This window comes from Hylobates moloch, unplaced genomic scaffold, assembly GCF_009828535.3.
Source record: "Hylobates moloch isolate HMO894 unplaced genomic scaffold, HMol_V3 SCAFFOLD_10, whole genome shotgun sequence".
Taxonomy (NCBI): Eukaryota; Metazoa; Chordata; class Mammalia; order Primates; family Hylobatidae; genus Hylobates; species Hylobates moloch.
Genome location: NW_026652285.1, coordinates 67891377 through 67914246, shown reverse-complemented (window position 1 = coordinate 67914246; position 22870 = coordinate 67891377). Strand labels below are relative to the sequence as shown.

The 22870-nt window shown below is 44.7% G+C and overlaps 1 protein-coding gene across 5 annotated transcripts in view; it reads left to right on the top strand.

Annotated features, from left to right (window-relative positions):
- The window catches only part of PTCH1 (patched 1), a 74261-nt gene extending 70797 nt beyond the window's left edge, over positions 1-3464 (top strand). For 3 of the 5 annotated variants that reach the window (XM_032164593.2, XM_058444837.1, XM_032164591.2), the window contains one exon: positions 69-3464. The gene's annotated coding sequence lies outside the window, so the exon portion shown is untranslated. The remainder of the gene's footprint in view (positions 1-68) is intronic. The other 2 variants (XM_058444840.1, XM_058444839.1) reach the window with 1 other exon arrangement.
- Positions 3465-22870: the final 19406 nt, after the last annotated feature.

Here is a 22870-nt window from a genome sequence, read left to right as displayed (position 1 = left end):
GTACGTTATAAATATGGACTTGCACACCTCTTACTCTGTTCAACTTCCTTTTTTGTTTCCTTTTAAAGGGTGATTAAAATCTGAAGCAAAGAGGCCAAAGATTGGAAACCCCCCACCCCCACCTCTTTCCAGAACTGCTTGAAGAGAACTGCTTGGAGTTACGGAAAAGATGCCCGGCGCCAGGACAGCAGTTCGTTGTTACTGTAACCAATTGTATTATTTTGTTAAATATTTCTATAAATATTTAAGAGGTGTACACATGTGTAATATAGGAAGGAAGGATGTAAAGTAGTATGATCTGGGGCCTCTCCACTCCTGCCCCAGAGTGTGGAGGGCACAGTGGGGCCTCTCCGTATTCGTGCATTGGGCTCTGTGCCACAACCAAGCTTCATTAGTCTTAAATTCCAGCATATGTTGCTGCTGCTTAAATATTGTATAATTTACTTGTATAATTCTATGCAAATATTGCTTATGTAATAGGATTATTTTGTAAAGGTTTCTGTTTAAAATATTTTAAATTTGCATATCACAACCCTGTGGTAGTATGAAATGTTACTGTTAACTTTCAAACACGCTATGCGTGATAATTTGTTTGTTTAATGAGCAGATATGAAGAAAGCACGTTAATCCTGGTGGCTTCTCTAGGTGTCGTTGTGTGCGGTCCTCTTGTTTGGCTGTGCGTGTGAACACGTGTGTGAGTTCACCATGTACTGTACTGTGATTTTGTTTTGTCTTGTTTTGTTTCTCTGCACTGTCTGTAACCTTTAGTAGGCTCTGACCTAGTCAGGCTGGAAGCATCAGGATAGCTTTTCTTACTTTGTGCTGGTGAGGGCTGGCCCTAAACATCCACCTAATCCCTTCGAATCAGCCCGGCAAAAGCTAGACTCTCCTCGTGTCCACGGCGTCTCTTATGATCATTGGCTGCCATCCAGGACCCCAATTTGTGCTTCAGGGGAATAATCTCCTTCTCCCGGATCATTGTGATGGATGCTGGAACCTCAGGGTATGGAGCTCACATCAGTTCATCATCGTGGGTGTTAGAGAATTGGGTGACATGCCTAGTGCTGAGCCTTGGCTGGGCCATGAGAGTCTGTATACTCTAAAAAGCATGCAGCATGGTGTCCCTCTTGTGACCAACACACACACGACCCCTCCCCCAACACCCCCAAATTCAAGAGTGGATGTGGCCCTGTCACAGGTAGAAAAACCTATTTGGTTAATTTTTGGCCCACAATCTCCCAGAAATGATATTTTGAGTCCCTATAGTTTAAACTCCCTCTCTTAAATGGAGCAGCTGGTTGAGGCTTTCTGGATCTGTTTGCATCTTCTTTAAAACTAAGTGGTGAGCATGCTTTGTGGTGGTGTAGAGGCAGGCATTATGTAGAATAAGAGCTCCGGAGGGATTCTTCATGCACCAGTGTTTAGGGTACGCGCTTCCTAAGTAAATCCAAACATTGTCTCCATCCTCCCCGTCGTTAGTGCTCTTTCAATGTGATGTGGGAAAGCAGGAGGATGGACACACCCCACTGAAGGATGTAGGCAGGGGCAGTTCTCTCAACCAGGCATATTTTTAAAAGTTGCTTCTGTACTGGTTCTCTTATTTTGCTCTGAGGTGTGGGCTCCCTCACCTCTTAACCAGAGACCAGCACATGTCAGGGAAGCACCCAGTGTCAGCTCCCTGTCCAAATCCACACCAGTGCCTTGTTACAGACAAGAAGTCAGAGGAAAGGGCGGGGTCCCTGCAGGGCTGAAGCCTAAGCTACTGTGAGGCGCTCATGAGTGGCAGCTCCTGTTACTCCCTTTTAAATTACGTGGGAAATCTTAACAGAAAGGTAATGGGCCCCCAGAATTACCCGCAGCATAGTGACCTCAGACCCTGATACCACAAAACCTTTAAGATGCTGATTGGGAGCCGCTTGTGGCTGCTGGGTGTGTGTGTGTGTGTGTGTGTGTGTGTGTGTGTGTGTGTGACTCTGCTGGGGACCCTGGCCACCCCCTGCTGCTGTCTTGGTGCCTGTCACCCACACGGTCTGCCATCCTAACACCCAGCTCTGCTCAGAAAACGTCCTGCGTGGAGGAGGGATGATGTAAAATTCTGAAGTCGACTTCCCTCTGGCTCCTAGCCTGCCCTCGCTCCCTTCCTGAGCCCAGCTCCTGGTGCGCCGGAGGCTGTGCGGCCCCTGATTTCTGCATGGTGTAGAACTTTCTCCAATAGTCACACTGGCAAAGGGAGAACTGGTGGGGGGGCTGGCAGGGAATTAGAATTTCTCTCTCTCTTTTAATAGTTTTATTTTGTCTGTCCTGTTTGTTCATTTGGATGTTTTAATTTTAAAAAAAAAAAAGAACTTTGCTGATATTTATAATTTTGTATCATAAGAATGTTTTCCTCTACAGTATTTGTCATGCCAGTTTATAACAAAAAAAAATGCAGGGATTTTATTTCTATTGGAAACATTACAGCTATGTTTTACTTTTGGACGAATTTTTATTTGTATAGAGTGCTTACTAATGTTAAATAGTTCAGAGCTATAACATTTACATTAAGGACTCATGGTAGGTTTTAGGGCAAGGAGTTTAAAGGAAATAAATATTCAAACTGGGTCTCATTGCCAATTTTGGTGGAAATGAGTTTGTGTCATTTCAATTACAAAGATAAAAGTATGCCATATAATTTATTTATATGAAGATTTATTTTTGTAGTGTACATAGTAGTCATCAAGTCTTTTGACAGAAGTATATTTTTAAAGAATTTATATGTGATGAATCCATAATGTCTGGAACTTTGCTGAGACATGAGTGGGGCACAGTTTTCATTGTAAATTACAGCAAGAAAAGAAAATGTTTAACAGTGTTAAGAGAGTCAGAGCAGAGTGGATATTCATGCGATTACGAAGTGTTTATTAGTTACCATTGATGACCTAGCATGCTTCTCATTTCAAACCTTGGAAGGTGAAAATGTACAAACTCTCTAAATATTAATGTTCAAACACTGATAGAAATTCTAACATGAATAAAAAATAATATAACTTGTTGGTTATATCTTTGTTTGTAGAATGCTTTTTTTGTTTAAAATATTTGGGAGAGGTGGTTAGTGTTGGAGCCATCAGAAACTGTTGTTTCATCTTGCTGACCTTGTGATACTCTTCTTTTTTGCTCTATCTGATGGAGACAGTTTTAGGCTTTTCTCCTTTTTGTTTTGTATAAATAGTGGGTACAAGCATAGCTCTGTTACATGGATGTATTACAAAGTGGGGGCTGAGCTTTTAGTGTGATCATCACCCAAAATAGTGTACATTATACCCATTAACTAATTTCTTATCACCCGACCCTATTTTTGTTTTCTCATACCAAGAAACTTCCTAAGTTAACCATCAAAATTAGTCTTTCTGTCATCTCACTTAGCATACTTATTTTCCGTATGTGATGCCTAATAATGAGGGGACATTAGCCAAATTCAAAGATGATTATCATCAGTGAAGGTGTCATGGTTCTAAACAGTGTCAAAGATAATATGGAATTGATTGGACCTGATACAGAACAGTTTTTGAGTGTTTTCCTGGTAAGCAATGATTTCATCATAGGCATGGAGAGAAATATGGCCAGGAATATCATGTCCATGTTACAGCTGTGTAAGCAAGGAGTGGTGGGGCTGAACTCAAGGCCCACACTGCCGTGCACATGGGCAAGTTGCAGAGGGGTCAGTGAGCCACAGCTGGCTGGCCGTGTCCTGTTGCACAGGTTCATGAGGAAACAGTCGTGCCTGTTGCCGCACATATTGTTGATGGCTGCTTTTCTGCTGCAACAGCAGAGTTCGGTAGCTGCAACACAGACTATGGTCTGCAGAGGCTATGATACTTACTATCTGGCCGTAAGACACCTGCCAGTCCGTCTCTAGACAAGGTAACATAGGCTAGTGCTAGTCAAGTGTGGTCCATGAATCAGCCTGCCTTGGAAGCTTGCTAGAAAAACTGAATCCAACACCACCTAAATCAGAATCTTGGAGTGAGGTCCAGGAATCTGTGCTTTAACGATCTGTCCTGGTGGTTGTGATGCACCAGCGGAGGCGATCCCGAAATTCCAGCCGAGTGTGGCCAGGTTCTATCATTTGGCTTCGGCTCCTGGGCCAGTGCGGGCCAGATCTGGAAACAGCACAGAGATACTGACTCCTCTGCATGGTCCTTTCTCAAAACACATGCTCCTCTGTGGGTGAGCCCAGGCCAGGAGCTTGACTCTTATGTCTGGGAGTCCAGAGTGAGGAATTCCCTTCTTAGTGCTCGCTCCACGGTGAGGGAGGACCTGGAAGGAGAGTGTGGGCCCCTTTCCTAGAGGGGAGGAGGAGCCATGCCGGGCTCTTCCACAGAGAGGGCTCCCTGTCACCCACTTGACTGACTTGGGCAAGTCTCTTAAAACCCCAGAGCCTGTGTGTCCTCATCTGTAAATTAAAGACATAAATATCCCTTGAAAACTTCTGAAAGGTGGCAGCAGTGATGCTGGTGACAAGGTCTGGACCTCAGGGGCTGGCCGGAGTCATCTGATTGAGAATTGGACAGCCCCGTCCTGAGGACCCCACTCCAAACCCCAGTTCAATCACCAACTCTGCCTCAGGGTTCCCATCTTGAAGATGACAAGGGCTCCCCACAGAAACGATGGGCGCTGCTATAGGAATAGTTCGTGTTTACTGAGCCCCGCTTGGGAGGCATTTGAGGTAGCACAGTAAATTCTGACCAAGGAATAAGATGTTCAGGTAATACAGAGTCCTCCTTAATACTATACATAACAGCTAATTTGGCTCATTTAAGCCACAGAGAATATGTTCTCCCTGAATCTGAGTATGGGAAATAGTAATTGCATTAATTGGAATTCAAATTGGGACATGCTTTCCCCAAGACATGTTTAATACCACCAAAATGACCATTTGCTACCATCCAATTTTATATTCCTTATAAATGACACATAGCTAACTAGCTAACTTAGTTTTTAACCATGTTGGCCTAGGGAGAAGTTTTTAATCAGATTTGTGTCCCCAAATCCACCATATTTATTCAGGACTTAGGTCAACATAGAGCTCCATTTTTTTTTTTTGCACAACAGATGTATTTAACAGCTTTGTGAAAGCTGCGTCCTGCTACGTTTCGGCAGCAGCACGTTGATGTAAAGGCAGGTGTTTCATTTTTGGTAACTGGTAACTGACCTCCCAAAAGGAGAAGTGGAGATGGTCTGTTAATCATCTGAGAAGAGTATTTGCCAAGTTTTAATTACTTTTAATGAAGGCTGCGCATAATGAGAACATGCCTTGAACATGAATCTGTTTCATCCTTTGCACTGTCGTGACGGAGGGCATGTCAGGTACCATTTTCTGCAAGGGTTCCCTGCCAGGAAATTCCAGTGACTGCCACCATAAGGATCTGGAAGGGATATTCTGGCCTGTTAGGAACACCATGGGCCTCAGGAAGGGTGAACTATAGAGATGACCCAAATCAAGCTTGGTGCACATGGGAAGCACATACAGAAAGTGTGCACTTTCTACACCGTCAGGTGGCATGTGTATCATGGATTCCTGCCCGCTCTCGGGGAGGTCCCTTTTCAGGCGGCAAAAGGAACAGGGCCCTTCAGGTGAGAGGCTGTAGAGAGAACCAATTTTGTCAAGACAGTGTTTGCCCTGAGAATAAGTCGGCCCCCTGCAAGCAGTGCCACACTGCAGAGACAGCCACAGCCACATCCACAGCGCTAGCACCATCATGCAAGCACGTCTCTCAGGTGACCCTGGAACAGCATGGGTTTGCAGTACATCGGTCTACTTATACATGCATTTTCTTCCCCCTCTGCCAATCCTGAGACAGCAAAACCAACTCCTCCGCCTTCCCTCCTCCCCCTCCCTGTTTTTCTTCCCTCTCTCACTTTCCTCCCTCCTCCTCTTCTCCCTCCTCCCCACTTCTCCCTCCTCCCCCCTTCTCCCTCCACCCCCCTTCTCCCTCCACCCCTCTTCTCCCTCCACCCCCTTCTCTCCTCCCCCCTCCCCTCTTCTCTCCTCCCCCTTCTTCCTCCTCCCCATCCCCCTCCTCCACCTACTCAATGTGGAGACAACGAGGATGAAGACCTTTGTGATGCTCCACTTCCACCTAATGAATAGTAAATATGTTTTATCTCTTCCTTATGAGTTTCTTTGTAACATTTTCTTCTATCTAGCTTACTCTACTTTAAGAATAAGTATGTAATACATGTAATATACAAAGTGTGTGTTAGTCACCATGTTATGGGTAAAGTTTCTGGTCGGCAGTAGGCTACCGTCTTTGAGTAGCGTCGGTCTTTGAGTCAGAAGTTATACATGAATATTCAACTGCTAGGGGATCAGCACCTCTAATTCCCATGTTATTCAAGGGTCCACAGTGCATCCCACTTTCCTGGAGAGTGTTGTCTTAATTTTTCTGCTTCCCATCCACAGGGCTTGAGGCTGAAGATATAGGAATGTGATGTAAGCTACCAACAAGGCAAACAATAAAGTCAAAGAAGAAAGCAAGCACACGAAATACCTAAGTCAACAGCACCATCTCTTAGGACAAACACTCTCATGACAAAATTGTTTCTCTCTACAACCTCTCACCAGAAGAGCCCTGTTCCTTTTGCCCCCGCAAAAGGGAATTCCCACAGAGTAGGCAGGAACCAGTGATAATAACACCACCTCGAGATGTAGAAAGGACAACAGCTTGTATTGTTATGGAGAGGGGGATGGTAGATAATAACCTGTTTTATTTTTATAAGGAAAAAGTCCTGTAGTGGGAGAGGGATTGATGAGCAAGTTCTAACTGGTGAGTTATTATGTAATAATGAGGAGTACAGCATGAAGCCCAAGTCAAGATGCCAAAGAACCCTCTTGGTAATTACAGACCTCTGTCAGCAGCAGTGGTCGGTGGACTTGTGTTGAGAGCCTATTTTGCAGCAAGAGGAGAGGAGAAGCAAGACAAGGCAGGAATGGAGACCACCAGCAGGCTCTCTGCTGTGGTTTAAGAGTGAGAGCAGAACTATCCGTCGGTGAGGACTGACTGGCTCAGACATCCAGAAAGTGAGGCCAATACTGGGAAAAAGACCAACCTACCACCAAAACCAGGAAAAGGCCATTGAAATTAGGGAAGAGGTATGAAAAATGATAAAATGGAAGGGTGCCAAGAGACAAAGACCTTCTCCTTCAAAAAAATTCCATGGACTGCAAGAGCAGTGGCCAGCCCCAATCCTTGTGTTGTGACCGTGCTGTGTCGACAGGCATACTCGGCCCTTTTGTCAATAGATGCTTTTGCTTTTCCCACACAGCTTCCACTTACATAGCGGCATGGTAGGTTACCATGAATCATGGAAGCTCATCATGAATAAGCTGTAAGAGACCTTTGCCATCTTATATCCAGGAAGCCTGGAGAAGTGACATGACATGTCCAGTGTTAGCCAACAGCCTCAGCCGTTGGGTCAGCTTGAGAACCTGGATCTCTGGAGTCCAGTCCTATGTTTTTCTCTCTTAGTGTCCTCATTTTTTTCCCTGTTTGTTTCATGTTACTAATTCCAATATTATGGTGACTGCTGTCTACACAACGACTCTAGCAAGAGTTTCTGAGGCTCTCAGCCATCCCTGTGTGTGTGCAGCATCATGCAGATGGTATATGTTTGCTCTAAAGGCAAACAGCTGCAGTGGAGGAAGCAATTAGCAAATTTCTGAATTATCCTTCTGATTCCACTTAAATTCCAAAAGCTAATTGGCCAAAATGTTCCTCCTTAATTAGAAGCAATTAATATGTGAAACCAGGTTTGCATTTCACAAGAGAGTGTGCATTTCACAATTGAAATTGCATAGTTCATTTACTAATGGTCTCTAATGGCCTGTAATCATAAGGCACACACAATTAAGGTGGGATTTTCAAAGTGTAAGTATGGAAGGAAGCCTGAATATATGAACTATTCTTCTGCTGCTGAGAATCCACTTTGGGCTGTAAAGTATCCACTTTGGGCTGTAAAACATACTTCATGCATGCACACGGTTGCCCAAACACATCCACATGCATAGGCAGTCCTGACCTGTCACCTTTGACTCCTTCTGAATTCCCTCCTCTCTACTCTCACTCCCTTTCCCTGGGAAGGCTTGTCCTCTCTCCCTGACTCCACCAAGACACCCCCGCTCAGCAGCAATGCCAATAGAAATCTGTCCATGATAAAAACACTGATGGTTGGACCCCATCTTGGGTAGCAGTAATACCAATAACCAAAGCCACCATTTCCTGCTCAATATGTGCCATGCTATAGCTTCTCTCACTAGATGAACCCAATAAATAAGATGTTGGCAGAGACTAGAAATGAGCAGGCAAGAGCGCGAAGATGCAGGAGGAAATACAAAAGATGAGAAAGACATGGGGCAGGGCGGTGAGGATGAGAAATAAGGAATTATGGAGGTGAACTCAGAAGGACAGAGGAAAGGGCCGCACTTGAGTTGGAAGAAGTCAGCAGAGTTGAGGCAAGGACAGGCATTTCTCACTACACCACCCAAGTGATTTTAATGAGAAACGCGGTGTTCTAAAGTGAAAGTAGAAAGATGAATCATTAAAAAGCAGCGTCTTTGTTTTATGTACTGATGTTTTCCACTATTTCCTTTTCATTGCCCAAAATCAGAGCATGATAGATGTGTTTAGAGTAGGGTCCGCAAACTAGAGCCCGCAGGCCAAATCTGGACCCAACTTGTTTTGGTAAATAAAGTTTGCGCAACATGGCTCTGCCTATTTATTTATGTCTCGTCTGGGCCTGCTTTTGAGCTATAATGGCAGAGTTAAGTGATTGCAGCAGAAACCACATGGCCTATAAAGCCTAAAACATTTGCTATCAAGTCCTTTAAAGCAAGAGTTTGCCATCCCTGATCTGGAGTGTAGTATCTCCACACCAAACCAAGTAGGCACTTTTAGCCACTGTACAGACAGGCGGTGCTATTTCTTGCTATTCCTCAAACACACCAGGTGCTGTTCGGCCTCAGGGCATGCACTTATTCTTTCCTGCACCTGTAATATCAGTCTCCCAGACAGACACGTGGTTCATTCCCTTATAAAATTCAGGTCTTTGTAGAAATATCATCTTTTCATTGGGACCCTGCCTGACCACCCAGTTTAAAGTTGCAAATCCAGGCAGGGCGCACCTGTAATCCCGGCACTTTGGGAGGCCGAGGCAGGCAGATCACGAGGTCAGGAGATCGAGACCATCCTGGCTAACACGGTGAAACCCCATCTCTACTAAAAATACAAAAAGTTAGCCAGGCGTGGTGACGGGCACCTGTAGTCCCAGCTACTTGGGAGGCTGAGGCAGGAGAATGGCGTGAACCTGGGAGGCGGAGCTTGCAGTGAGCCAAGATCGCGCCACTGCACTCCAGCCTGGGCAACAGAGCGAGACTCCGTCTCAAAAAAAAAAAAAAAGTTGCAAATCCAATCCCCACCCCCACTCAACACATCCCCTCTTCCTTTACTACTAAATTTTCTCCACAGCATTTACCATTATCTAACATCCTTTATATTTTGCCAATGTATTTGTTTCTCTTTCTTAGGCTGCTAGAATAATGTCAGCTCTTGGAAGATAGGGATTTTTTACTGTTGTATCCACTACTTATTCCCAAAGTCTAGAACAGAGCCTGGAACATGGTACTCTCAGTTTAGTACAGTATTTGTTATTTTTAAAAATGAGCCCTGCAATGCATCTGCAGTATTATTCCTATTTCACAGATGAGAAAGCTAAATTCTACGAGGTTAAATGACATCCCAGAGATTGCAGTGCTAGTAAGGGGGAAAGGCAGCCATGGACTCCTGAGTTTGCGGGCTAAAGGATCTCAATGGGAACAGTTTCCAGAGCTACTGGTTGCTTCCACTGCTTGCTCATGCTGAAGCTAGCTCTAAGCATAGCATCCTGCCTAGCCCCAGGCACCATGCTAAGTTCTGTGCAGGCTAAAAAGATGAATATGACAGTTCCTGACAAAAAGAACCTTAAACTTCTTTAAGTTGCAGTGTCGAACTCCTGAGCTCAAGTGATCCTCCTGCCTCAGCCTCCCAAATTGTTGGGATTACAGGAGTGAGCCACCATGCCCAGCCTACGATGCATTATTTTTAAGAAGGAGTATATTAGGTACAATGAGGCTCAAAGGGATGGATAGATCAGAAAAGATGTCCTGGAAGACATGGCATTTGAATTTGGCCTTGAAAGCTAGGATTTCAGCAGATAGAAATTGTGGGAAGGGCATTATCAAAAAGGAAGGAAGAGCTTGAGCTGAGTCCCAGAGGATAAGAAAGTAGAGGTGGCACGGCACAGTGGCTTGCTCCTGTAATCCCAGCACTTTGGGACCGAGGCAGGTGGATCACCTAAGGTCAGGAGTTTGAGGCCAGCCTGATCAACACGGTGAAACCCTGTCTCTACTAAAATACAAAAATTAGCCAGGTGTGGTGGCACGCAACTGTAATCCCTGCTACTTGGGAGGCTGAGACAGGAGAATTGCTTGAACCTCGGAGGTGGAGGTTGCAGTGAGCCGAGATCGTACCACTGCACTCCAGCTTGAGTGACAGAGAGAGACTTTGTCTAAAATAAAAATAAAATAAAATAAAATAAAATAAAATAAAGTAGAGGTGTGTCTGGAAAACAAACAGCCCATTTTGCAGGAGCAGATGCCACCCATGAGCTGTGGTTCTGAGTGTGGTTCTAGGACTGACAGTTTCAGTGCCAAGTGAGAAATTGCTAGACATGCAAACACGTAGGCCCCGTCCCAGCCCCACTAAGTCGGAATTTCTGGGTTGGAGGCCCAGAAATCTGGGTTTCAATTAGCCTTTCAGGAGATTCTTAATCTTCTGAAAGTTATGAAGTGCCCATGTAAGGTGCACTGGAAGAAGGTGACATTCAATGCTAAACTAAAGACAATGGCCGTTATCTGTTTGCAAAGCAGTGACACCCTCTCGAAGACTGTTGAACAGATACGTGATTGTACCTGTGATTTAGAGCTCCACCAGATGGATGAGAAGTGCAGAAAGAGAACGTTGAAGTGGGAAGATCATAGAAACTTTTTATATTGGTTGCAAAATGGAAACAAAGAAGCAACCTATTGTTCTTCATAAACATGTTTCCCAACATCCATTCACTATTCGGGTCCCCATAACCTAATTTCCTTCTTGAAGAACCATCCCATTTCCCACTGTCAGTCTATTTGGTTCAGACAGTGCTACCTTCATCGCAGGGTCCAGGGTTGTTCATGTGACTCAGACAGTCCAATAATAGTATCACATTCTCTTGGCCAGCGTTATTGGTTTGAGGATAAGAGCATGGACCAATCAGAATGTGTTACATGTTGTGAAGCTTTGTCTGAAACATAGAATGTGCTTTTCCATGGGTCTTTAATCTAAAAATCTGCAGCCTTCTTAAGGGAATTGAGGGTGGAGGCCTTTTCTGAGAAAGGAACGAATACAGCAGAAAACAGATTAAATGAAGGAAAAGGGAGAAGTCAACTCTGATTACATCATTTGAACCCTGGGTCAAGCTGTACCCAAAGCTAAATCTATTTCTGCTAAACTTTCCTTTCTAACAGGCCTTTGTGCTCAGGGCAATTGGAATGAGATTTTTTGTCTTGATTGACCCAAACTCAGTCATGGCTCTGGACTTCAAATAAGGGAGTCACAGACTCATAAGATGTTTGCAGGCTTTGGACTATGATTCAGAGAAGAGAGGGAAAGTCACGGGCAATTGACAGTGTTGCAGGATGGATTCCATGGGAAGCAGACTGTGAGAGGGAGCGTTGTGTGCGTGAAGAGCACTCGGGGGTGGTCCCAGGTCAGCGCCTATGGGGGAGTGAAGAAGCAGCACTGCGCAGTGGGGGAAGTCAAATTGCCATGCGGCTGAGCCTATGCAGAGCTGAGATGTCCTTTGGAGTTGGCTCAGGTTAGGGCAAGGAGGCCAGAGCCTCATGCCCTCACATTGACCCGTCATTGGATGCAGGTGGCCACCAGGAGACATGATCTTGGGCCACACGTTTCTCTTCCATACAGTGCAACTCTCAAAGAAGGATTCAACTGAGCCATCGGCCAGCACACTCCCACAGCCGGGGGACAGAGTGCTGAGTCAGGGTGTGGGTGGAGGGGCAGGGCGCTCAGGACCGCGAGGTTCCCAGCGGTGTGAGCAGCTGTGAGGACACTGAGCCCTGCAGCTGGAATGAGGAAGTGGGAGGAGCAGATGGCACCAGAGAGAGGACAGATTGCGTTTTGAGCTGGTGGCATTTAAACGCTGGAGAAGGTGTCAACCTGGGATCCGTGAGAATAGAAACCACGGTTGATGAACCCTCGCTCAGAGAGAGCGCAGACAGAGACAGTGGGGAGCTCAGAGCTCAGGGAGTGGAGGGAAGAAAATCTGGAGCCCATAGGCTGGGCGCGGTGGCTCACGCCTGTAATCCCAGCACTTTGGGAGGCCGAGGCGGGCGGATCACGAGGTCAGGAGATGCAGACCATCCTGGCTAACACGGTGAAACTCCGTCTCTACTAAAAATACATAAAGAAATTAGCCAGGCGTGATGGCAGGTGCCTGTAGTCCCAGCTACTGGGGAGGCTGAGGCAGGAGAATGACGTGAACCTGGGAGGCGGAGCTTGCAGTGAGCAGTGCTCGAGCTACTGCACTCCAGCCTGGACGACAGAGCGAAAGAAGGAAAAGAGGAAAGAAGGGAAGGGGAAGGGGAGGAGGGAGAGAGAGGGGGGGGGAAATTTGGAGCCCATGAAGGGGAGGGAAGGAGTAGCTAAAGAGGCAGCAGAAACCAGGCCCTGTCGCCAGATGATAACAATATAAATAGCAAATGCTTATAGACTCTTGACCGTGTGCCGAACGGTATTTACTGTAGAACGTTGTTCTACATTCTTAGCTTGTATTATTTCTTCACAGGAAACAAAAGAGGTGACGGCCAGTGAGTGCGGTGGGGTAATCTGCTGATGAGCAGTTAAATCAGGGAAGTTAAATTAGCAGTGAAATTAGGGAAGCATCTGGACTCTGCGTGTAAGGTAGATATTTTAAAAGTCATCAAAAAGGAGTTTGTGTGTTTGCTGAAGAATTGTGTCCCCACTCTCTTCATTACTGTTCTTTTAACAGCTTTATTGGGATATCATTCACATACCATACAATTCACCCATGTAAAGTATATTATAATTCAATAGTTTTTATATTCACAGAGTTGTGGAACCATCACCATAGGCAATCTTAGGACAGTTTTGTCACCTTCAAAAGCAGCTCCATACCCTTTAGCACTCACTCCCCCACTGTCTGCCACAACCGGTGCCTGTTCACCTGTGCCACCCTAGGCAATCATGGATCTACTTTCTGCCCTGCTCTGGATGTTTCCTATGAATGCAGTCTTATAGTATGCAATCTCTTGTGTCTGGTTTCTTTCACTTAGCATAATGTTTTTTCCAGTTTCATCCATGTGATAGCATAAGTCAACACTTCATTCCTTTTTATGACCAAATAATATTCCATTGTATGGCTATCCACATTTTGTTTGTCTTTTATCAGTTGATGAACGTGTGGATGATGTCTGCCTTTTGACTATTATGAATAATGCTGCTGTGAACATTTGTGCACAGGTTTTTTCAAACACTTGTTTTCCATTTTCTTAGGTGTACACCTAGGAGTGGAGTTGCTGGGTCTCTGTTTGGCTTTTTGAGGAGCCACCAAACTCTTTTCTGCAGTGGCTGCACCATTTTATCTTCCCGCCAGCAGTGTAAAAGTGTTCTGATTTCCCCATGTCCTCACCAATATGTGTGATTATCTGAATGTTTATTCTAGACATCCTAATAGGGATGAAGTAGCATCCCAATGTGATTTTTTGGGTTCCGTGTAGATTAGACTGAACTTCTTGCCCATGTTGACATTAAACTCACATGCAAGGAGACGGACACACACACCTCCCATATGGGGAAGCGAGCTCGGGGGTGGGGGGGTGAACCAGGGTAGTCCCTTGGGAATGCCCAGCTCTGAAAGAGGAGAGAGGCACACAGGAAGAATAGCAGTGTTTGGCATCTGAAAACACAGGGTAAGAATAAAGCCAAGCACTGACCATCCTAAGGAATGACCCAACCCTTGACCTTCCACTTCAGCAGTGCGAAGATATTCTCCATTTGGTTCTTGAAGTGGCCACGGATTTAGTCCACCCCATGTTCCACCCCCACCCATCGCCACCTGTTCTGGGGGCTGGGGTGAGGAAGGAAGGAGCAGGATGGGTCCTTTGAGCCCAATTAACACACACATTTTGCTTCCAAAGCTTATTGTGCACCTTATGCCAAGATTTGAACTCAACTTAACCAGTATATGCCAAAGTCTTCTTGGGATTTGGAGAAAACAGATGATGCATAATGCTGTGTCACAGATTATTAAATAATACTAACAGGCAGATCAGGGGCAGGCTTCAGGAAGGGGTAAGCAGAGCCTAGAAATTCAGAGGCAGGAAGGATCACTGTAGGCTGGCAGGGCCATTTTGATATTTCTGTGGCAGGAGGGGCTGGTTTCTGAGGTGACCTTTCTGGCAGGGCTGTAGTCACCTACCACCCTAAGAATGAAAGTTTAAGAGAGGATGAGAGCAGAGATCGTGTCCAAAACACATTTGACGTCTTTGCCAAGGACTGTGCTTTACATTTATTCTCTGTGTAACCTTTAGAGCAGGCCTGTGTGCCAGACTTGAAGTGCCAATTTGCAGTCGAAGAAGCTGAGGCTCAGAGAGGGTATCAGGTAGGGTTCAACCAGAGAAGCCGAGCCAATAGAAGAGATGAGAAATAGATAGACAGACATATAGAAGATAGATAGATAGATAGATAGATAGATAGATAGATAGATAGATGATAGATAGATAGATAGATAGATAACAGATGATAGAAGATTGATAGATGATAGATAATAGATGATTGATAGATGATAGATGATTGATAGACAATAGATAGATGATAGATGATTGATAGATGATACATAATAGATCATTGATAGATGATAGATAATAGATCATTGATAGATGATAGACTGATAGATGATAGATGATTGATAGACAATAGACAGATGATAGATGATTGATAGATGATAGATAATAGATCATTGATAGATGATAGATAATAGATCATTGATAGATGATAGACTGATAGATGATAGATGATTGATAGACGATAGATCGATAGATAGATAGATAGATAGATAGATAGATAGATAGATAGATAGACAGATAGATGAAAGAGAGCTGATAGATGATAGAGGGATAGATAGATAGATAGATAGATAGATAGATAGATAGATAGATAGATAGATAGATAGATAGATAGATAGATAGATAGATAGATAGATAGATAGATAGATAGATAGATTCATTACCAAAAACATTGGCTTATGCAAGTCTGGGGTTGTCCTCAGGACAGACAGTCAGGAAGGGGAGATCATGAGCAGGCTGGAGCCCCATAGGCATGAGCTGAAGCCTCTTATTCATATACAATCTCTAAACATAGGAAAGCTTATACCTTCTTTTAAAGGTCTTCAAACTGATTAGGTCAGGCTCACCTATAATAACCTCGTTTTTGATCAGCTTAAAGGGGATTGATCTGGGACTTTAATCACATCTGTAAAATACTTCACAGCAGCACCCACATGTGTGCTTGAGGGAATACCTGGGAGAAGGTGCATGCATGCTACAAAATGGCCATTGCTTCCCTTCTATCCTCCAATTCTCCAAAAAGAAAATCTCTTGCAGCCCACCCTAACCAGAAACGTACTCAAAAGAGAATGCTGGGGTCTGTAGCTGAGCCTAGCCCAGGCAACACATCAGAAGCTGTCACCATCACAGATCACAGAGAGGTTAAGGAACTCTGTTGGTCAGGATTCCATTACAGGGAACAGATTTTACTCTCCCTAGTTTAAGCAAAAATATTTATTACAAGGTAATGAATGGTTTACAGAATTATTGAGAAGGCTGGAGGGAAAACTGTGGGATGAGCTTTCAGAAGCAATGCCAATACCACAGAGGCAGACCAGCAAGAGGGTTTCTGCCTCTTTTAAGATCAAGAAGCCACCAGTCAAACTGGAAAGTCCTTGACAGCTCCTGAACCAAGCCACCAAAACCATGCTTCCCAGGAGAAATGCCAGTAACAACACAAAAATGGCCTTGCACTCATTTCTGCATTCTGCTTTCTCTGACCACACCAAATGTGTAGGACCTAAACACTAGATCCTAACCCCTAGCTGCAAGGGAGTCTGGGAAATGTTTTCAGTTTCTCATCTCTGAGATACAAGATGAATGGACATAGAGTACCAATCCACTGCTGTAATATACTCAAGATCCTTCTGCCATGAAGGAGCAAAGTCAGGATTCAAACCCAGGTCATGCTCTTGACCCCCAGAGTGCACTTCATCCCATGATCTGGAATGGCCTTTCTTCCCTTGCCACACTGGGGGCTTGTCTCAGTCTGTTCGCACTACTATAACAAAATACCACAAACTGGGTAGCTTCTAAACAAAGACATTCATTTCTCACGGTTCTGAAGGTTCAGAAGTCCAAGATCAAGGTGCCGGCAGGTTCAGTGTCTGGTGAGGGCCTGCTTCCTGACTCATAGATGGCCTCCTCTCGATGCACCTTTGTAAGGTGGATGGGGCAAGGCAGCTCTTCAGGGCCTCTTTTATGAGGGCACTAATTTCATTCATGAGGCCCTCCCAAAAGTCTTACCTCCCAATACCATCACACTGGTGATTAGGCTTAACATGTGATCTGGGGGGACACTACTCACATTATAGCAGGCCTCTTTCTTGCAAGTATTTCTGGTCTCTTCTAAGTATACATTTACTGGCTATATCCACAGTTTCCATTCTTGTCATCAGCTGCAGAATATTCTGAAATAGTCCATATGGGAGGAAATGAAAATGATCAGTTTTGTCTCCAGCCCATCTGCATCGCCCCAGGATTGGGAAGGCTGCAGTGTGTACAATCCACTTTTCTTCCTGAGTCAGCCATGTTAAAATGCTTCTGTTTATGGATGTCTACAAAGCAGCAACTGGGCAGTTCAGTCCAGTGGTCTCAGGGACCCCTGGAAATGTAGGAGGCACTTGGAAAAAAACAAAACAAAATCTATGGCCATGATAATAGAAAGTACCTGTAGTGAAAACCCTGCCTTCCTCGGGTCTTTTCTTTGTGTCCTAGTCTATCAGCCCCATACCCCAAAATTCCTAAATAAGCCCCAGTGAACAAACCTGGGCAACTTCTGGGCAGGCACACGAGTGCCGCAGCACGGCGTTCTCAAAGGAGCCGCGACAGCCATGGAGGGCCAGTTCCTGAATGATGAAAGACCTGCACGAGTCAGTGATGCTCCTTCACACCGGGAGGAACCTGGAAATAAACAATTTAAAGGCTTTCAAGGGAACCAAATTCACATTCTGGGCAAATGTCCCTGTATTAGTCAGTTCTCGCACTGCTATAAAGAATTACGTGAGACCAGGTAATTTATGAAGAAAGAAGTTTACTTGACTCACTGTTCCACAGACTGAACAGGAGGCATGGCTGGGGAGGCCTCAGGAAACTTACGATCATGGTGGAAGGGGAGGCACATCTTCACATGGCTGGAGAAGAAGAAAGAAAGCAAAGGGGAACGTGCCACATACTTTTAACAACTAGATCTTGTGAGAACCCACTACCATGAAAATGTCAAGGGAGAAATCTGTCCCCATGATCCAATCACCTCCTACCAGGCCCTTCCTCCAACACGTGAGATTACAGTTCAACATGAGATTTGGGCAGGGACACAGATCCAAACCATATCCGTCCCTAATAGCAAAGTTTCAGGTACATGGTGCAGAACTCCAAAATTTATAAATCCAAACAAACGGATTTTTCTGACACAATTGTACAACTTCTTTGCAGGGAAGCATTTGCACAGTAAACTTTTGTTTGAGGGAAACAACCTTTCCTCAGGTGGTTCATTAGGTAAACACTGCACATTTGTATTCAACTGTATACACCTAAGGGTGGCATAGCAAAACCTGTGTACATATTTATTTGTGACAATTTATCTGGAAGATTAGAAAAATCCTTGTGGGTCTGCAGAGACCATATATTTACTGACACTGAAAAATGTTCATGACCTACTATCAATGAAAAAGTGGATTACCCAAAACTGTAGGCATATTATAATCCTGTTTCTGAAAAAAAAAAAAAAAATGTATCTTTATATAAGAGTAGAGGCAGGCCCGGCACGGAGGCTCATGCCCGTAATCTCAGCATTTTGGGAGGCCTAGACAGGTGGATCACTTGAGGTCAGGACTTTGAGACTTTGAGACCAGCCTGAACAACATGGTGAAACCCCGTCTCTACTAAAAATACAAAAATTAGCTGGGTGTGGTGGCACGCACCTGCAGTCCCAGCTACTTGGGGGGTTGAGGCAGGAGAATTGCCTGAACCTGGGAGGCGGAGCTTGCAGTAAGCCGAGATGGTGAGACTGTACTCCAGCCTAGGTGACACAGCAAGACTCTGATTAAAAAAAAAAAAAAAAACAGAAAATGTACATTTTTATTATATTATTATAGTATTCATACAGATGAAATTTAATATTGATTATTGATATCAACTTTATATTATTGAATAATTATAATTATTATTTAGCATGTCATATATTATTCATTACATTATTTCCTTATATGATTTTTAAAAATTGTTTTAAATTACTTTTAAAATTTGTTGTCGGTACATAGTAGGTGTATATATTTATGGGGTATATTTGGTGTTTTGATACCGGCATGTAATGTGAAATAAGTACACCATGAAGAATGGGCTATCCATCCCCTCAACATGTATACTTTGAGTTGCAAACAATCCAATTAACACTCTTTAAGTAATTTTTAAATGTATAATTAAGTTATTATTAACTATAGTCACCCTATTGTGCTGTCAAATAGTAGGTCTTATTCATTCTTTCTTACGTTTTGTACTAACCATCCGCACCTCCCCCCAGCCCCGCACTCCCCTTCCCAGCCTCTGGTAACCATCCTTCCACTCTCTATGTCCATAAGTTCAACTGATTTGATTTCTAGATCCCACTAATAAATGAGAACATGCGATGTTTGTCTTTCTGTGCCTGGCTTTTTTCACTTAACATAATGACCTCCAGTTCTGATATGACTGTTCTGTGGGATTTATACTTTGCGTGTATCAGTATTTTTTGTTTGTTTGTTTTTTGAGAGGGAATTTCACTGTCACCCAGGCTGAAGTGCAATGGTGCAATCTGGGCTCACTGTAACCTCCGCCTCCCAGGTTCAAGCCATTCTCCTGCCTCAGCCTCCCTGGTAGCTGGGATTACAGGCGTGCGCCACCACGCCTGGCTAATTTTTGTATTTTTAGTAGAGACAGGGTTTCACCATGTTGGCCAGGCTGGTCTCGAACTCCTGACCTCAAGTGATCCGCCTGCCTCCGCCTCTGAAAGTGCTGGGATTACAGGCTGAGCCACCGCGCATGCGTATCACAGAGCCATGTATCAGTATTTTTAAGTTAGTCTGTCAAAAACAACCTTGATTTGCACGAGACACATGTTAAAGAGATTTTGTGATTGTCCTTTCGCCCTTGCCTTCCTCGTGTGGCTCCTGGCTGCCCCTTGGCCGGGCGCCTCTCGCTCGCTCTATTCCTTCTCCCCGCGGCCGCCTCGTGCAGGCCGCACCTTCTCGCCGCGGGCCAGAGCCCGGGCAGGAGCCGGGGCAGGAACCAGGACAGGAACCAGGGCAGGAGCCGGGCTGGAGCCCCGCAGGAGCCAGGTGTCTGCGCCCCGCCCCGCCGCGGGGGAGAGGCCGCCGGGAGCCGGGGCCGCCCAGAGCCGCAGCCGCCGCGCAGGCAGGGCCGGGCCGGGCCGGGTGCGCGGGCACAAAGGAGCCGCTGCACATGGCAGGCAGGCGAGCAGATGCCAGCAGACAGCTTTTGTGAGTCCCTTCATGTTAATTAACTTTTGTGAGAACCTTCATGTTAATTAACTTTGCTTGAGCTTTCCCTAGACTTGAAAGCTCTGGAGTGGTTTGTTTTTGTAAAATGCTTTGACTCTAGGGAGAGCCGCTTCAAGGGGGAAAAAAGGAGAAACAAAAAGAAAGAAAGGGAAAATTTTTAAGTGGGGCTTTGCTTACCAGCAAATTTCTTCCCCTTGGCTCCGTCTTCCCCTCCCCCACAAGCAGGGACTGAACCATCAGAGAGAATTTTAATGGCCTTTTTCTTACCCTAAAACATAAACTCGAAGCAGACCTCCCCGTGGCAGTGGGGGCTCGGCTGGCCGCATCCGGGGACAGGGTTCAGGTGTGTGCAGGCAGGACCGCCTGTGTTTCCAAGGAAGCAAATCAAAGTGTGAAGGGCCCTGGACTAATGTATGTACTTCCAGTTTAGAGAAATGGGAGACATGGAGCTAGATTTGTGGGGGCCAGTTCTGATAGGTAACAAATGTGCTCACCCACAGAGTCTCAGGGCCCCAGGGTGAGATGCAGGGGATGGGTCTGCTGCTTCCAAGACTTCTTCCTGGGACAGGACCGGTTGTTAAAGTTTAACCGAGGCCAAGTAAAAAGAGACAGTGCTGGACAGTGGAAGATCTAGCCAGCCACCCAGCTGTTTATTAATATAAAGGCGGCACAGCATCAAACCACTGACTCAAACCACTGACTTACCTCTTCTTCCCCCAACATCTTATGAAAATTTTTGAACAAACGGAAAAAGTTGAAAGAATTATGCAATTAATACCCATATACCCACCACCTACTTTCTGTAATTAATATTTTGCTATATTTGCTTTTATCACGCAATATGACCACCTGTCTGTCCCCCTCTTACCTGTCCACCAAGTCGTCTTATTTTTAAGAATTTCAAGTTGCTAACATCAGTATTCTTCAATCTTAAACACTTTAGCATGTAGTTATCTAACTAGAGTTCAATCTTCGTTTATTGCTCATGGATTTTTTTCTATTTCTGGGTGTTTTGTCAGGAGGGTTCCTAGTTGAGTGTCGTCTTAAGATAGTTTAATTGAAGTGAAATTTATTTAATGGAAGATATTGTTGGCAGTTGTGGTGGTGATGGTGGTAAAGAAAGGGGATTGACTGATGCAGTGGTCAGCTGGTAAATGTTTAACAGCCAGATCTCCAAGAAAAAGTGGCTTGATTGGTAGCATTTGCCGTGACACGTGTACTCCCACTACAGCTGATTTTAACCTACCAATGGGGTGTCACTGAACACAGAGTTGGGAGGAGATGATAATAACCAGTCCTCGTGAGCCGTTATGTTTACCGCACATTTTATTTCTCTTTTAATGTGCCCGTCTCACTTCCTTCTTCTCCGTCATGGCATCGTCAAGGGCAAATCCCTTCTCTGTTCGTTCCCAGCAGCACCGCTTCTTCATGGCTGTGGTTTCCAGTGCCATTCACTGCAAGCCCCCATCCTGTAACTATGGCTTTCCACTACTATGTCCCAGACATGTGTTCAATACTTAGACACTTACTGTTGAGCTTTTCTGGGGTGAATTTGCCTGTGCTTCATCTGTATCTTCTACTTCCCTGTCTCATTTTTTATGGGCCTCTGAAAGCCCCTTCTCCATACTCTCAGCATCCACAGGCTTGTAGTGGTGGTAGGACTCTCCTGGGATTTGGTATTTATTTCTCTATCTACAAGTAATTTGAAGATCATGGTATTCTCTGCCTACTAATAATGCTAAAGGCATGATTCATGTGTAGTTTTGGGGGTGTTTTTGTTTTTTTAAGAGACGGGGTCTCACTCTGTCACCCAGGCTGGCGTGTAGTGGTGCAATCATAGCTCACTACAGCCTCGAACTCCTGGGCTCAAGCCATTCTGCCTCAGCCTCCCAAGTAGCTGGGACTAAAGGTGCATGCCACCACACCCAGCTAATTTTCGTTCTTTCTTTTTTTAGAAACAGGGTCTCACTATGTTGCCCAGGCTAATCTCGAACTCCTGGCCTCAAGCAGTCTCCCAGCTCAGCCCATGTGTGGTTTTATTGACACTCATTGGTGATTTTATATTTTGAGGGTGGATGCAGAAGAGAGATTTGGATTTAGGCAGCCACTAGTATCTCCCAGCCATCAAAACCCTTCTGGTTTTACTTTTTACTATCAAATTCATTGATTTTTTTCAGTTTCATGTTGACCCAGGATGTGAGCTTTTCACTTTACTCCACTTCAAGTGAGATCTAGCCCCTTAGTCGAAGTCTGTGTGCCCCAGTAAGTAAAGCATGGTTTTAATATCCAGTCAGATTGATTAATATGGTGAGTGGTAAATGCCATACCTACAATTCTGGGTCAGTGGGGTTGGTGAATTGATCCAACCAAAACTTCAGGTCAAGTCTCACCAGCTGTTCCTGTCAGCCTGACCTCAACATATGCCAATTAGGCAGAGATGCTTGGCCTTTGATGGCTGTGACAGAAGGAGAGGGAGGGGAATGTGTCAAAATAAAAGCATTTTGAAGCTGTTTTTAATTTTGGTGTACAATAGAATAAGACAAGTCCTCAATTAAAAGCTATTCAGTGTTCCTGTGGCCTCAGTATTCACAAATGCATTTAATCTTCAATTGTTACTTCATCCCATCCCAATATGTCCCACTTATTAAAGATTTATTCATCTTTCTGTTTACCACAGTGCCTAGCAGAGATCCATGAGTAAAGTTGTTGATTTATTAATTAATTTTATTTTACTTTGATTTTATATTGTAAAGCCTTTTTTTTGAGAACCAACATAGTAAAATCATTGACTCAGCAAAGCGCACAGGCTACAACTCCACACACTCATACACTAGGTCATTCATTCAATCAGTCAACAAACATTTTGAACACAAGCTCTAGGGACTGTTCTGAGGAATAT